Raw genomic sequence first — 13,815 nt, 5'->3', positions numbered from 1 at the left:
TTAACTCAAGCTTTTCTACACGACTTGTGCTAATTCCTGCCCGTTAGGCTGGCGTGAGAATCGCGATTTCGGTTCTCTTTGCTTGGGAGTTGGCTCTTAATTCAGCTACCGAATCAAACATCTATTTCGTTAGATGTGTGTGCGGCACGATCTCTTGCACAAATCTTGTACCCTGTCTGAGAGGTTTCGTGGAAGATCCAAGCATTTAAATTTGTAACGGTGGAGAGAGCTCTGTAGAAATCAAGGGTGGAAATAAATTTACATAATTGCTTTACTCAAAAAAAGTCTAACAAGATAAGAGGAGATTCATACACGCAAAGCTTCTTCAAGCCAAAACTTCATCAAAATCAGCCCGAATTTGTTCGAATTTGGCCCGGCTGCGAATTGGAAATATTTTCAGTTTCTTATTCTGGTTTGGCTTAGAAAATTAAAGCAATTCAAAGTTGTGGGATTTTCAAATTTGGTCATTTTACGCCTTCCCGAAGCTTAAATTCACTCTCTACCAGACGACCTTCTAATGCTTCGAGAGACTACTTCAAGCACTTTGGTGATTGCGTTGCATGGCCACACCTCTCTTCTAATCGCCATGGGATTCAAGATCTTTAAAATCATTACCATGAGCGAAAAATCATATAAGTATTTTTAACTTTTTCCTATCTTTTATTTCTTTTTAGCATTCATGGTTGATCTGCCTGCACTTCCGTCTATTCAAGAGCAACTCTCAACTTTACAAGCACAATTAGTCAATTAACGAACTCATAGACTTGCATTAGAAGACCATTTGAAATCACGTAAGAGGCATAAGCATGAAACTGAAGGCGATAATAATGAAGATTCTATTCTTTGAACCGTGAAAGCAACTTTAGATGCTCAAACGGCTCGAAGAATCTCGCATTAGTCGCGCAAAGCTTTTTCTTTTCAGAATTTTGATGGAAAGAAGGACGCACGCACTCTTTTGGCTTGGCTTAGCTAATTCGACGAATATTTTTTGGGAGAGGATTTTTTCGAGAAAGACAAGGTCAAATGTGCTGCAAATCACTTGATTTAGAATACTACTTTATGGTGGAATGCTACCAAGAATGGTCGACATAAACCCTCGGGGGGTTCACCTCAAAAAATGTTAGTGTACCACGTGAGTTCAACAGGAGGGGTTTTTTAATTAGATACATTGAGAAAAATTAACAGGATGACATTAACAGGAGGGGTTTTTTAATTCAACTTTAGAAAAAAATCCATTAGTTCATAAGTAAAGAGGGGTTATTTTATTGGGGGGAAAATTTTAGTTAAGGGATTTTTTAAATACCTCTTGACCTAGAGTTTTCTAGTAGTGCACCCCCCGAGCATAAACCTCGTACTTGGGAGGATTTTCAGCACGAAATTAAGAAACATTTTCTATCTTCTCAGTACAAGGCTAAAGCCCAACAGCATTGGGATACTCTTAGGCAACTGAAAGGAGAGGATGTCCAAACCTATATTGAAAATTTTTGGAATGCTCTCATTCAAATGCAATCTATAGAAAAAGTGTATGAAAAGCATCTTAAAAGGTTCAAGTTCATCACAGGATTGGATCCAAAGATTAGAGCGGAGGTTAATATGTTTCGTCCTCACACTCTTTCCTCTGTTAAATCTCTTGCTCTAAATTGTGAAAAGAAAAATGGTGTGCCCAAGTTCCAACAGGAGAATCGTACTTCTAAATTCTCCAAAGATTCGACATCTTCTCGTGGTTTTGATAGGTGTTCTTCATTCAAGCGACCTTTTAGGCCATCAATTCAGGAACAAAGCAAAGATTGACAATAATAGCAATGGAGCGAGTGGAGAACCAAAGAAGACAAATGTTCCAGATTCATTGACTCGAGATGAAAAAGCAAGCAATGTTCGATGTTACACTTGCCATAGGGGACACTATGCTAATAAGTGTCTAAATGACGCCAACAACAACAATAACAAGGCAATGGCATGGCTTAACATGGTGGATGGAGATGAAGACATTGGCAATGGAGACGACGATGATGCTTACGAGATGACAACTACGAGCCAGAGTCTGATGGTAGCGAATTCAATGGTAAATCTGATCAAGAAGGTACTTATAACCTTGATCCTCATTCTTTTTCACCACATACTTTACTTAAAATGAAGGAAAAAATTCAAGATAAAGAAATCACAATCTTGCATGATGATGGTAGCACACACGACTTTATTTTTGAACATCTTGCACATGCTCTTCATCTTGATATGATTCCTCCTCGTTTTAAAGTAAAGGCTGTTTTTCAAAATCAAAAGTGTAATTGCACTAAGAAAGTAAAGAATCTTGCTTTTTCTATTGCACAATTTTCGGATCAACGTACTGTCTTAGTAGCACCTTTGCATGGTATTGACATGATTTTGGGAATGCCTTTTCGACATGAGTACACACCACAAATTGATTATGCAAAGCACACAATGTCTTTTATGCATCATGGATAGAATGTTTTTTTGTAAGGAATTTTTGAGGGTAAGGATCAACCACTTTTGAGCCATACTCAAGCAAAAAGGGCTTTAAGGAAGAGGGAGAAAACTTTTCTAATTTTGGTTAACCAGCTTAGTGCTCAAGAACCACCTCCTAGGGATACATCCCATGACTTTCATTTCCAAATTCTCTCATGGTTTTTTCAAATGAGTTACGTCCTGGACTCCCTAGATCACTCCTAAAGATCATCACATAGACATTATTCCAGGTAGTGCACCGCCTTGTAGAGCACCTTATAGAGTTAACCCTCTTGAGCAAAGAGAAATTTAGACTCAAATCGAGGATTACTTTCTCGGGGACTTATTAGACCAAGTAGTTCACCATATGGAGCACCAGTTCTTCTTGTAAAAAAGAAAAATGGTACTTATCGTATATGTGTAGACTACAGGGCTCAAGAACACTATCAAGAATAGATTTCCAATTCCTAGAATTGATAATCTACTTGATAAATTAAGAGGAGCTAGTGTCATTAGCAAAATTGACCTAAAATTTGGATATCATCAAGTAAGAATGACCAAGCAAGATATCATAAGACTACTTTTAGAACTGAGACTGGTTACTTTGAGTTTTTAGTAATGCCATTCGGTCTTACTAATGCCATTCGGTTTTTAGTAATGCCATTCGGTCTTACTAATGCTCCTGCGACTTTTAGTCGTATGATGAATAGAATCTTTCTTGAACATCAAAACTTTATGATTTTCTTTTTCGATGATATCTTAGTTTTTAGTAAATATGAAGAAGAGCACGAAAAACACTTGGAAATTATATTTAATTTGCTCAAGGAAAATGAACTTTACATTGATCTCGAAAAGAGTAGTTTCTTCCAGAGTGAGATTGAGTATTTGGGACGTAAAGTTTCTGCTAAGGGCATACATGTTGATCCCAAGAAAATAGAAACTATTGCAACATAGCCACATCCCAAGAACCTTCATGAATTATGATCTTTTCTAGGGTTGTGTAGATATTATCGCAAATTTATCCCCCGTAATTTTGCATATAAGGCGCACTATCTCACTGAACTTCTCAAGAAAACCAAACCTTATGAGTGGACCGAACTTCAAGAGAAATATTTTCTTGCATTAAAATATACACTTACTCATGCACTTGTTGTGTTACAATTACCTGATTTTTCACGTCCTTTCTTTGTGGTTGTGTAATCGATGCTAGTGGTAAGGGCATTGGTGTTGTATTAATGCAAGATGGTCATCCTATTGCTTTCGAGAGTAGGAAATTTCGTCCTGCTAAAAGTAAGTATAGCACCTATGACAAGGAGTTGTCTGCTGTAGTCCATGCATTGAAAATTTGGAAACATTATTTGATTGACTTAGAAAATATTATAAAGACTGATAAACAGAGTATCAAACATTTTCTTTCTCAACCACTTATTTCGGATAGACATATTAAATGGGCAGCTTTTATTCAAAGTTCTCAGCCTATTATTCAATACCAACCTGGTAAAGAAAATGTAGTTGCTAATGCTTTGAGTAGAAGACCTTCCATTCAAAATATTTTTGTGATTGAGAATACATCTTTTGATTCTATGCGTGAGACTTATGATGACTTTAGTGATATTTGGTCTAGATTGAGAGACAATTATTAGACACCTGTTTGCTGAGTATTCCTACAATGATGGATATCTTTTCTTCCAGAAAAGATTATGCATTACTCGACCTTTTAGACATTCTATTTTGGAGGAATTACATCAGCCACCTTATGCAGGGCATCGAGGTGTTTCATCTATATTCCAGACTATCTCTAATGACTTTTATTGGCCTAAAATGAAAAATGATGTAGCTAAATTTGTGTCTGAATGTGATGTTTGTCAAAAAGTGAAAAGTTATAATAAGGGCAAGAAACTTGGTTTATTCATGACACTTCCTATTCCTAACACTCCTTGGGAACATATTTCTATGGATTTTATCACTAGTTTTCCATTGACTACGAACCATATTGATATGATTTGGACCATTGTTGATAGGTTTAGCAAAAAAGCATATTTATTCCTTGTAAAAGACTCTTACTGTGCACATCAAGCTGCACATTTGTTTGTTCTTCACACATCATGGTTTACCTCAAGTGATTGTTTTTTATAGAGATTCTAAGTTTTGCAATGATTTTTGGACTACATTGTTTGATAATCTAGGCACTAAATTGGATTTTTCCCACAACATTTCATCCTGAATCTAATGGTCAAATAGAAGTGATAAATAGCACAATATTGGATTTACTTTGTGTATATGTGTTACAAGTGTTACATTCCCGTAACGCCGCTACGGGCATTACCACAAGAGGGGACGGCCTCTGGCTCACCACCCAGCCATAGAGGAAGAATGAGGATTGCCCCTCATTCCCCAGGCTATATAGTGTGTGGCCTGCCGTCCACACTAGCCTGGCCGCCCATGACTCCGCATGGGCGTCCTCTCCCACTGAACCCCGGATATGGCCATCCGGTCTGCCGTCGGTCACAGGCGTTACAGCCTACGTGACATTACCCCCCCCTTAAGAAGAGTTTTCGTCCTCGAAAACAAACTGGGGAAACCTTTTGGAAATTGCACTACGGCGTTCACAGGTTGCTACCTCCTCATCCCTATCTGTCCATTTAACAAGTACCTTCTGGTACACTTTATGTCGGGTTTGTCTGTCTCGATACCCAAGAATCCTTTCCGGTTCATGTGGTATCTTTGGTGGCTCTATCAAGTCCACCAAAATCTTTGGAGAAACTGCGTTCTCTAACCCGTGAACTGATTTCTTCAGTTTAATGACATGGAAGACAGGATGGACTTGAGAACTCTCCGGTAACTCAAGTTTGTAGGCTACGTCCGCAATCTTCTTAAGGACCTTGAAAGGACCGCAATATCTAGGAGAAAGTTTATCACACATTCCCGTTTTCATGGTTGCTGACTGCACAGGAACCTTTAAAAATACAAAGTCACCTTCTGCAAAGGTCACTTGTCTGCGTCCTTTATAGGCAAATGTTTTAGCGCGATCCTGTGCGCTACGGATGCTCTCGCGTGCAGCTCTGAGCATATCATTCATATCTTCAAGGAAAACCTTGACAGATTGAATCTTCTCCTTTTCTAGGCCTACAGCCATCGGAGATCTCGGCTGGAATCCATACATTAACATGAATGGTGTAAATCCAGTCGCTGAGTGTTTGGAGCTGTTATAGGCAAACTCCAATAAGGGCAAGTACTCTTCCCAATTAGATTGCTTCTTACTAACATAAGAACGCAACATATCCTCTAGAATTTGGTTAATTCTTTCAGTTTGACCATCAGACTCCGGATGATCTGCCGTACTCATACTCAGAGTAGTATCCGTCATTTTGAAGATTTCCCTTCAAAATGACTGTTGAACTTTCTATCTCTATCCGACACTATATCTGCGGGTAGGCCATATAGCTTGTAGAGATGTTCAATAAAGAGTTTTGCCAACTCTGGCGTTTTAACAGTTTTCTTCGTGGCAATAAACTTTGTCATTTTAGTTAACCTGTCCACTACCACCCACACCGAGTCATTCCCTCGACTCGTCTTGGGTAAACCGGTAATGAAATCCATGGAAATGCTTTCCCATTTCCCTTGAGGAATTTCCAGCGGATGGAGTAGTTCTCCAACCTTAAGACGTTCATGTTTATTGACCTGGCACTTACTGCATTTCAGCACATAAGTTTGGACGTTCTTAAACAAACTAGGCCAATAAAACTGTCTTTTTTACTAGTGCATAGGTCTTCTGAATCTTAGGATGACCCGCACTTGGACTATGAAAACTATACCCTGAAGACTCAGCTAGCCTCTTCGGACTAACTCTCATTTCGCTACCCGCCGCACCTACGGCCAGTCTCTCCGGACTAGCATTACGTGCCGGCGAGGAAGGTGGGCGCGGTTGTGACAAAGTGCGTACGCGTACAGCACGCCAGACCTCTGTAAAGACAGGATCATGCTCACACAAGCCGATTTGGTATTTCAACCAAAAACTTAAGGCAAATTTCATGCCTTATTTTGCATCATGTCATTAGCACAGAAGCTAATGTACTGGAGAGCACTCTAGTAGCGCAAGTTCTTAGACTATGCTACTAGATATTTGTAGACTACGCTACCATGTTGCATCACCAACTTGTTAAAACTTCTCCTTGGAAAGCTCTACAGCCATAGGAGAAATAAACTAGAGCCAATCTAATCATGCATCACAAGGATTAGTTCCAAAGCTGAGAGATACTTCTCTCTTAGAGTAACATCTTTGCTCTAGCATATGCTCTAGAATCTTGTTGAGTTTCTAACTACCATCAATCTACGGATGGTTAAACTCCACTCTAACTCAGAGTAAATGTAAGTTTTGAAAATTTCCATTCAAATATAACAATCAAACTTCCTATCTTTTATGCCATACTATATATGCGGGTAGACCATATAGTATGTGGAGATGTTTGAAAAAGATTCTTGCACCACTACGGGTGTCTGGAGTTACATCCAATCACTTACAATTCTTTGTTGCTATTACTAGACACATCCCTTCAAGTATTGTCTGGACTCACACAACTATTCGAGTTTATGTGATATTTGAGGATATCCCTCCTTTCCCTCAAGAAAGGTTTTTGTCCTCAAAATTTTACTCTCAAGCGGACTACGCGCTAGTGTCATAGGTCCAAGAATAAATTTAGACCGTGTTTAATATATTTTATTCTTGAGTCCTTCCAAGAAACTTTTAAACATCTTGCAACGAAGATGTGGTATAGTGTCTACGCACATATGGTGGTACTATTGATAAACTGCTTTGCAACAGATCAGTGGTTTCACACTTGTAACAAAGTGCTTCATTGTTGCATATTATTACCCTTCATAAGCGGTTACACACTTATGAATCATTTGGGTGGGTCGTACCATCTATCTAACTACTAATAACCACATTATCAATCCACAGATAATGACTGACTTGCTGCGAAGCCATAGGTTGCTAGATAATTGATGGTAATTACACAAGCCCAGTGTCTCATTACATCATACATTCAATATAAATGCAAACATCACAGTACTTCGTGATGATGAACTTAGGAATTTCATCCTATCCCTGTTTGGTGTTGGTATGAAGTATAACTATGAGAACATTATTTGCTGCCTCCTCATTATAGCGGCAAAGCTACCTACCCATCACAGGTGGCAATCTCTACCAAGCTATAACCAATGACTAGCAAATAAACGAGTACTCTTGTAAGAACTTCATAACCATATCACACCCAACTCATAATCACTACGGATTAAATGCTAGGGCTTGCAAAATTGAATGTTATCTGATAGGTAGAAGAGATCATCAAACTCCGGATGACCTCGACAACTCACTAGGACTAGTGATGTGTAACTTTTAAGTTACTCCACGTTCTTGCTTATTCCATACCATCGAACAAATTGGTCCCTCGATTTGAGCAACGTCAACATATTTATGAGTACCGCGATACTCATGGATTGTGGTTCGGTAATTTAAAATGTTGATCTAGAGTATCTTTCACTCGAGGATCTTAATGTTATTAGCAGTTATGTATTAGTAGTGAGTAACTACGTACCCACTATCATCACACTAGTAGCTCCATACTAGTCTGTGAGTAACTCCGTACCCAATGGTGTACCTCCCCCGAGTGGGAGTACCATATACAACCATCTATAACAAGATGCTTAAGTCACTTGCTGCTAAGAAGTGACTACATAAATTGACCCCTCCATTGCACATTGCAGTACAATTTCTGGTATTACAATACGAATTTTTGGACGTCCTTATCATAGAGGTCAACTTAAAAACTAGTGCATAGGTCTTGTGGAGTCTCGGCTGACCTAACTACACCACTGGTGACTTCCTACAAAAAATGTGGCGCCGAAGTCACCACCTATGTACTTTAACTCCTAAAGTACATGGTCTTCATCTATCATCTATGGAAAGTTGTAAAACATTCCTGCGATGGATTTTTATCACCCTAAAATCATTGTGCACTATTTTAGTGTGAAGAGCTTTTTTCCTGGGTACCATGGTTCACCCCAAGCTCATCTTTTGCTAAATTCTCCGATTTAACAAAAGATATGTCTGCCTCCGAACACTCCGGTTCAGCCCCAGACTTTGAGTTTACTTCTTAACACTCCGGTTAAGTCAAAACTCACCAGATACAGTAGGATTTACCACTAAGCTCTCCGGCTTAGCCTCCTATCCTAACTCAGCCCGAGTTTATGTACACTTCATATGTCGGATCCGATACTAAAACAATCAGGCTCATCTGGAGTGAGATACTACTCACTATTGCCATGTAAAACCTTATTAAATCCTAGAAATGCTCCACTCATTTCCCAGGGGTCATACGACTTATAGGGTTTACACGCACATGAACTTTGTAAGCAAAATAGCCTGCATGCAATATTACAATTGCGTATGTAGGAAAGTAATATATTTTCCAAATTCATATGGTAGCATTTAAAATGTGATCACAATGCACACTTATGTTGAACATAGGCAAGACTACGCTTGCAAAATGCTATAGGGCGTCCCCCATGCATGAAACTGTCCAACCAAACTAGTCTTATTGCTAACCTCTAGATTTAGATCACTCCGGAACTAAATCACTCTGTTAGCACTAGTACACCATCATGGTCTTGCTACCTAGAGCTTCTCGGAACTCTGTAACTGGGTTTTATCCCAACTCATGGCTATATTTGTAATTTTCAAAGTTCAAATTTTATCTTGCACACTTTATCACTACAGACAAGTGTACATACAGACCTGCCAAAGAGTCAAGTTACATGCACAAGCCTTGGCGTCCCGTTCCACCAAGACTACCATCGATTCCGTGAGAATTGGATGTCCCATACCATCAAATTACCGCCAAACCAATTGATGTGACATATAAAAAGGCTCTTTCCCCCCTCGAAAGATCACCACAAACTCTCGAGCAGTGGGATGTCGACGCATGGCAATAAACAGAAGAGAAAACCATGCTTGTATGTTTAAGAACAGTTCTCTTCGATCAAATTGTATAAAAGTATTGAGCATTACATCTCAAGACTATACCTCTTCAGATTTACCTTTGATTTCTACAAATCAATCCTAAATCTGCTATTATTATCTAGGCATATGCTAATCCTTCAGATTAGTACTCCTAGATAAACCATTCAATTGAGTACTGCTAGCAGCACTACTAGCGCCTTTATGCCAAGTAATACACACCTTAGGGATTACTTTTACCATGCAATGTACGTGACTAAATCAAACTAGTCACTAATCTAGAGGCCCAAGTAGTGACACTATTTTGTTACTACCAACAAGGGCCAGCTTGCCTCTACGGGCCAAGGCTCTTTGTTGCTACAAACAGTAAGCAACTTGTTTGGACACGAGGCGTAACCACATCAAGACTACGCTTGTACATGGTTCTCATTTGCCAAAGTTTATCACAATCTTCTAGCATCTGTTAAAAGATTGTGAAGGGTTATGAGCACTACGGCTCAATTAGGCTTACCTCAGATACTCAATCTAGAGTAGGTCTAAAGACTAGCCACCATAAGGTAGCTTTTAGAGTAAGACCTCTCAGGGATACTCCCATCCTATCAAACGAAAGGAGTAATGACATACTCCAAAGGTGGGTAGAGTAGCTCCGTACTCTATTATAAGCCATGTTGAACAATTAGACCGTTAACATCATGAACATCCAGGTTTCGATGAACTCCGAATTGAAAGATCACTACGGACCTCACTCTAAGATTACTACAAATCTTAGAATAATAGACCTCTAGGACCATGCACAAGTGCTTGCATCTCTACGGACCTAGCATAATACACTTTGGTTGTTAAGCACAACACAACACTGCGGTTGTTTAGTACGTCCTGATCCAAGAGATCATCTCATGATTCTAGGACCATACAAGTAGTGTCAGACTATATCACTAAGCCTCAAAACGGGCTACGCTACAACATAATTGCTACTGCGTGTGGCTACGCACCCGCGATCCAAAGATAACTCGATGTCGATGTTGTGTTGTGTAGCCACACACACACACGGTATCTATGGCAATAACGGTGTTGCGGGTGGCTATGCACTCACGACATGTATGTCAATGACCCTATCAACTGCCCTCCTTCGTGTGTGTAGCTCCGCACACATGAATAATCACCTCTGGACTCGCTTGTATCCTTTTGGATGTCCACGGGCACGCCTACGGGCACACCAATGTACAATGTGGAGAGTGCAAACCTCACGCTGTTGCTGTGTTACAAACCGTGTTCTCTTTGTGGGATCCTTGGCTTTGGTTGGCTGAAAAATGAACTCGCAGCCACAGAGAAGGCTTCCTGCAACCCCCCCGTTTCCCAAGCTGCCCAACACACACATTTAAAGCGTGCGAGGAGGTTTCTTTCCGTGGGAACTTCCCCAACATTAAAAAAAAAATAAAATAAAATTTATTAAGGTTCAAAACCTTATCATCATCCCGGTGCTCTCGCGAGGCAGCTGCTGGCGCTTTTTTTTTTTCTGCTGCTGTCGCTGGTGGTCGTTGATGGCCGCCTGCAGTGCTGGTGGCTGGGCTGGTGGCTGGCCGCCGCCGCCCCTGGCTGGCCGGCGTGGGCTGGCCGCCGCCGCCGTCGCCGCCGCCTGGTTGGCTGGCTGGCCGGCCTGGCTGGCCGCCGCCGCCGCCGCCTGCTTGGCTGGCTGGCCGGCCTGGCTGGCTACGCAGCACAGGCGCCTTCTATACAGCCAGCACATTCAACAGCAACAGCTTCGCCTTGGAAAGGCAAGCCCATGTTGCTCCCGAGTGGCATCCTCCTCCTGCGACGGCCCTTTCTACACGACTGACGTGGGCTGAATGCTGCTCTTCGCCCCACGTCAAAGCAGGCTCAGCATAATTCCAGCAAGTCTTCGCCCCTTCAAGGCTCTTTCCCCACTCAGCCCCTTCAAGGCAGTCAGCGCAAGCATCCATGGGCTCTACGCCCCTACGCAAGCGTCAACTAAGCTTTGCAGACATTCAAGCCTTTCGCAGCCATTCACAGCAGGTTCGTGGGTAAAAACGTGGGGCTGTGGGGCTGCTCTTCGCCCCCCCCACTCAACGCACAGTGGCGACCTTATCGATAGACAATTCAATTTCGAAAGGAAAAAAAACCAAACGAAATAGCTTACCTGCCAATTTGCTTGCTGTGTGTGACGGTGAGAGAGAGAAAGAGAGAGAGTTCTTCCCCTCCATTCTTCCATGGCTGCCTCCCTCCACACCTTCCATTCGAGATAAGGATAAGGAGACGAATGGTCGAAAACCATCGAGTGGGCTCCGGTCCCCCGGTCACGCGCGGGCTCTGACAATCCCATCGAACCACGCTCTGATACCAGTGTTACAAGTGTTACATTCCCGTAACGCCGCTACGGGCATTACCACAAGAGGGGACGGCCTCTGGCTCACCACCCAGCCATAGAGGAAGAATGAGGATTGCCCCTCATTCCCCAGGCTATATAGTGTGTGGCCTGCCGTCCACACTAGCCTGGCCGCCCATGACTCCGCATGGGCGTCCTCTCCCACTGAACCCTGGATATGGCCATCCGGTCTGCCGTCGGTCACAGGCGTTACAGCCTACGTGACAATATGTTTCATCATAACCTAAACAATGGGATAAGTATATCCATATTTTGCAATTTGCATATAACAACACACCGCATTCATCCACTAGAAAGGCACCTTTTGCAATTGTGTATGGAAAAGCTTTACCTACTCCTATCACTCGTTTGTCACACACTATTGAAGCTACAGATCAATTCACCATTTATTTCAATTCCATTCATGATCATGTTCGTAAAGCTATTTCTAATGCACAAGAGAAATACATTAAACAAGCTAATAAGAAAAGGAAGCACATGGTTTTTCAAGAAGGTCAATATGTTTAGCTTTGTATTGAAAAGAGACGTCTTAAAAGTGTTGAGACTAACCCTATTGTTAAGTTAGCTCCTCGTTTTTATGGTCTTTTTAAAATTACTCATAAGATTAATGACCTAGCATATAGATAGGCTCTCACTTCTTTCTCATTGGAGAATTCATAATTCTTTTCATATTAGCCTTTTGAGGCCTTATAGGGGACCAATTCCTACACATCCTACACATCCTGTATATGAGGAAGCACCTACTCTTGTTGACCAAGTAGAAGAACTTCAACTTGAGGCTATTACCATGAGACCACTAATACTCGCTACACAGGTACTGTATATAATAGATATCTTTTGACCTTCCAAAATCATTCTCTCGCAAAAATGCAAAATGGATGCCTGAGCAGTTTTTCCACGCCTATCCCGACATCATCCAATCTTACTTTCAAACACGGGCCGGTTGATACGATGCAACTGAGGACAGTTGCTATCCCGGGCAGGAGGGATGTAACGGTTTGCTCGTCCATCCTTCTGTGGTTAATTGGGGACGCCTGATTACCACTATGTTCAAAGCATGGCACTTGGGTGATTCCAAATATTCCATGTGTAGGACACATGAAATTAGGGATAGCCGAAACTAAGTTGGATTTATTACTCATGTGCGGTCGTGGACTTGTGCCATGTGTTGCTAACTCGTAATGTGTTTGAATGGACAACCTTGTAGGTTGGTGAGATTGATGTGATGGTGGCAATATGGTGCGAGCTATTACCGAGATGGTTCTCATTTTGATATTTTTGCCATAGTGTCTACTACAAGATTTTATATTTGGCTGTCCATTTTGATGTATTCGGGCGTGGACCTATTGAGCCACCCACTTTTGTTATATTGGGCATGGATTCATTTATTGCACGTGAATTAGCCCTTGGGGTTCTTTTGTAAATATCCTTTAGTGTTTAGATAGGAACACTTTAGCTAAGCAAGGCACCATTCTTTAACTACTACAAGCGATTCAAGGCTAGCGGCTACTCACCTTTAAAGACATGTTTGAGACCGCATTTTAAACTCTCTACAAAGCCTTCCACCACACCACCTAGTGTATGAAGTCCCAATTTGACTTCTCTTTGAGTTCTACTGGAACTTCAGTGGCTTTTATCACTAACTCCCTTAAGCTTTCTTCCAATTCTGAGGACAGAACCCTAGTTAGGGAGGGGGTATCTCAACCACATTAGTGAACATTCCTTTGAACATGAAGTAACATTTTCAAGCCTGTTATGAGTAGTTAATTCATGGAATTTATATTCGCATGTTTCTCGTTATTTATGAATTATCTTAAATGGGTTTGGATTGGGACGCCTTTCTAAATCTAGGCAATCATAGCTTTAAACGTGGTTGATGTTGTACATGCATGAGAGTATGAGTTGCATCATCTTGATTTTATGAGTTTCG

This window comes from Cibotium barometz, chromosome 10 (genome assembly GCF_041138505.1).
Source record: "Cibotium barometz isolate CiBa-2024 chromosome 10, ASM4113850v1, whole genome shotgun sequence".
NCBI lineage: Eukaryota > Viridiplantae > Streptophyta > Polypodiopsida > Cyatheales > Cibotiaceae > Cibotium > Cibotium barometz.
Note: the sequence above shows the minus strand (reverse complement) of the source record.